Here is a 4,546-nt window from a genome sequence, read left to right as displayed (position 1 = left end):
TTTGAATTTGTACAGTTCTGACAGGAACTTTGGACCCGTTTTTCACCCTGCTCTGTATTGATTCAGGTTTTAGCCAAAACATAAAATTTTTATCATTATGAGATAGATTTCCAATGCCTTTGGAATTTCTTGATTTGGATTTGTGAGCTGTGAGTTATGGTCCAACAAACAGACCCTGTCCGTTACCCAGAGTGCAAACTTCTGGTACTGTTTTCCATAACTTCGACCTGCTTCCATTCAGATCTAGATTAAGGTGTCTTCATAAAAATTGTACCCCTTCCTCTTAGCTTCGCAACGGTACCTCATGCACTTTGATCCGACACTCGTAGCTTCAATTGTGTTCAAAACAGTTTTGACACCAAAAAGGTTATGCTGCCATTTCCGTTTCCGTATGCCGTTTCCGCGTATGCATGTGCCGATTTTGCCGTTTTACTTGAGTTATGCATGTTAGTAGCCGTTTGTGATATATTGTGATGCACTCTTCTATTTCAGACGGTGGTGAGTTAGGCGGAGCCGGTGGGTCCTACTAGCTACTATACGTGACGTGATCTTCGCTCTTTTGCTATACTTGCTTTTGTGTAAGTATTCAGGCCGTTTTTGTGTATAACTTACTTATGTGCTTTGGTGTGGATGAGAGGGTACTTAGTCGAGGGTGTACTTGATCACACTCGACCTAAACCCTAATTTGTACTTGTGCTTCTTTATGAGCTGTGTATATATGAATTATTTTGGTGCTGAACCCCTTGAGCTTGTAGCTCGGGGTGACTTTTGTGAAATTTGTGAAATATGATGAAGTCGTGGACCCGATCTCAAGACCTAGACAGACTATTCGAGCCGGCCGGGGCTTGGTCGAAGTCAGTCCAACCTAGTTTGAGGTCACCAAGTTTGTGAATCCGGTTCACCGAGTATGTGAACCAAGTTTGTGAACCGAGCTTGTGAACCAAGCTCAATTTCGTTTGGTCGAGCCATTTTGTGAGGTGACTGGCCAGTATGGGTGATAAGGTGTACGGTGGGAGTAAGTGGAGTTCTACGGACCCTTATTTGTGGTCGACGGAGTGTCGACAGGAGGTCACACATGGCACATGACGTGGCTTTGGAGCCAACCTGTATCCTTAACTTATGTTGTTACTTTTATATTTTCGATTTGACATCTTTGTGACGTAAGTGTTCGTATTACTGTGAAATTTACGTTTTTACCCCTGTTTACTTACTAAGCATCTAGTTTACCCCTTTCCCTTTGTTTTCCTTAACAGGGGCCGACGCGGGGAACTTGGCACTATCACTAGAATAGTTAGGCTTGGTTTGTAATAGCCGGACAACTAAGATGTTTCTTCTTGTTTTGATTATCTGTATAAGGAACCCTCTTTGGGTTTACTTTATATTTTGGTTATTAGCATAAGATAATGTAGTAGTCTGAATAACTCCTTTTGAGGATGTAAATACTCTTTTGGGATTGAATATATTGTGAATAGTACTCTTTTGGTTTATATAGTTTTATCTGCTTTGTGTTTTGAGTCCTGGCGCGAGATAGGCAGGCGTCCCGCCGATACCCTCGAGTTCGCCCTTGGGAGAAGTGGGGGCGTCACAGAAAACTTCCAAGCTCAATTGAGTGTTTTTTAAGGTATTCAAATTAGGTAAAGATTGAACATTAGAGCTAGTGTTTAAAATTTTATTTGAAGTTTATTCAGAGTCCAACCAAAATGTTTTATTCATAATAATGTATTGTGAGTGAATCCAAAATTTTGCAAATTGTTTTTAGTTTTTGTTTAATATGTCATACTTTGTCATCTAAATCATGTAGCACTAAAACTAAGGTAGTTTCCTATTGCAATATTTTAGTTTCAAATAACACCTTTTTGATTTTTTAATGAATTTATATATATGATCAAGTAATTTTGTATATTGATTTTAATTATTTTAGATGAAAATTTTATCAAACAAAGTGCTAGATGATTTTGACAAAATAATGACAAAGCTATAAAAATTCACTAGTAATACACTATTATGAAGAAAACATCCCTATTGGACCTTGAAAATATCTCAAATAAAATTTTAAACTCTAAATTTAACATTCATCTTAAAACAAAACAAGTTGAGTTTGGAAACTTTCAATTTTACAATATTACTCGAGAATTTGGATTATGAATTTATTACCACAGGAATGGTTTTTCTTTTTTAAGTTGTGGTTCAATTTAGTTTAAATTTAGAATTAAAAATGAAAATACAACTGCAAATGATAATAGGGATGAAAATGCTGCTTTTTGAATATGTGAATGGCCAAAAAATACCATTGTAAAAGTGAGGGAGTAAAAAAAATATAAAATCTCATATGTAATGGACCTGAATTCATCATTTTAAAAATAAGGGACTTAAAAACAACAAAACTCAAATGTAAAGGGCCATTTGTGTGGTTTTCCTTTTACGGTTACATCTTTTAAAAATGATCCAAAGAATGTTATAGAATTTCCAGTCAAGGGAAGTAATTGGTACTTTGGAAACCTCAGGAGAGCTAAATGCTATTGCCATAAATTTAAGGGAGCTTTCTGTATTTATTTGTTTTAGTTTTTACCCTCAATACTCTGCAAGAGAATCAAATTTCAGAATGGAATCTAGTTTATAAAGTTTATCACTACATTCAGTCCCAGACCCATTAATTTGACTAATTAATTCATAAGCAAATTAAATTGCATAATCACATACACATTCACAGACATCCACATTAAAACGGAGTCACAAATCATCCACATTAAAACGGAGTCACAAATGATGTATCTATGTGTGTTAATATTCAAACATAGACAAATACGTAAACTAAATTAAAATAAGACAATTGTTATTAGTACTCCATTCTATTATAACATCACTCCCACTATTTTTTTTTGAAACGTTCGAATGCCATTACAAAAAATTGGAATGCCTTCAACGTGTCCCTGAGATTGAAAGAAATTTTCTACAACTCAAATTTATAAAATTTTGTCCAACATTATAGAATTACGAGTGAAAAATTGGCAGGTATAAGCAGCAGAAAACTAAAATTTTGATCCCTTTGAACATATCCATTTTGGTTAGATTCTATGGGGTTAAAAGTAATTAAGAAGATTACTTTCAAATAATGAAGATCTTCTTAAGTTTGAGGCCAAAGTTGGTATAATCTACTCAAGTTATGCACATGTTCAACTTCTAATGGTGATCCACACGAATTCTAATGCAAGAAATCTCTTATGTAGTTTCACCTATAATGAGATAAGTACTAGCTCTCCATCAAGAATAAATCTCACGAGTTGATGAACATGTGGAAAACAAGAAATCCTAGTTCGTCAACTAGGAATCCGATCAAGAGAATGAGGAGAGAAATAACCGATTTCTTCTCTCTTGACTGGCCAAAATTTGGTATTTTTCTCTCCCTAGATTTGCTCTAAAATATCACATACTTCTGTGTAAATTTATATCTTATTGTTTTAAGTTATGACGATATATATAGACAAATAAAGAATTTAATTCTAGTAGGAAATACATAACTAGTTTCCAATAGGATTTAGTTTTCATTTTCTAATATAACTCTTGTTTTAGAAGACTTATCCATACCTACATAATAATCCGTTGAAGTTTAATTTGTCTAACGAATTAAATTATAAGTTTTTAAATTGAGTATCTTTTAATTTTATACAAAAGAAAATCTTAATGTGTGTGACTTAATCACAAGAATTGGAATTCTTGTGGCAATAAGTAAAAATTGGAATTCTTAATCACAAGAATTAGATAAATTAAACCACTTTAAATTATCATTGATTAACCATAATTGACTAACTTACATTTATAGATCAAGATTGGCTTTTAATAAAACATCATGGCCACCAAAGTATAAAGAAAAATTCAAGTAGATGATTTCACTTTTCCATTCATGTTCACCATATAATTATTATCCTTTATTAAATTTATCTCACATTAATTTAGGGTATGAAACATGTGCCAACTCTAATGTGATGAATCATCTTCTTATTACCAAAATGTAACTCTTAATAAATATATACTTAGATACACATACTTAAGATTTGTCCTCCTAGTATTAAAATTTTTCAAGTTATATTTTAATAAGTGGCTAATAATGAAATAATTCCTCTATTATTAATAAAGATGGTGAATCCTTATAGATTAGATTACTCACTATCCTTTTGTACTTCATGCTATAAGCAATTAGAGATGGTAACCGTCGGGTTTTGGAGTGGGAGGCCCCTTGCCCCATTGTCAAATAACTTTCCCCATCCTTGCCCCCGGCCCCGCCTCGTGCTCCCTGCCCCTGCTCCGGTGAGTGCCCACAGGGGAAGACACCAGTACAACGTAAGATCCTTCCAACAACATGAAACTGCTTTAAGTTTTCAAAGACGTATAAATTGGCCTAACCAGGAACCCAGGTGTACTACTGAAGTAACATCATCTCCACCCAACTATAATCAACAAACATGCACATAAAGCAGCTTCTATCAAAAGGGCTACAAAACAAACAGACGAGAAGGGGGAAAAATCAATATATAACGCTTATTACATA

The sequence above is a fragment of the Coffea arabica genome, chromosome 2e (assembly GCF_036785885.1).
Source record: "Coffea arabica cultivar ET-39 chromosome 2e, Coffea Arabica ET-39 HiFi, whole genome shotgun sequence".
Classification (NCBI taxonomy): domain Eukaryota; kingdom Viridiplantae; phylum Streptophyta; class Magnoliopsida; order Gentianales; family Rubiaceae; genus Coffea; species Coffea arabica.
Note: the sequence above shows the minus strand (reverse complement) of the source record.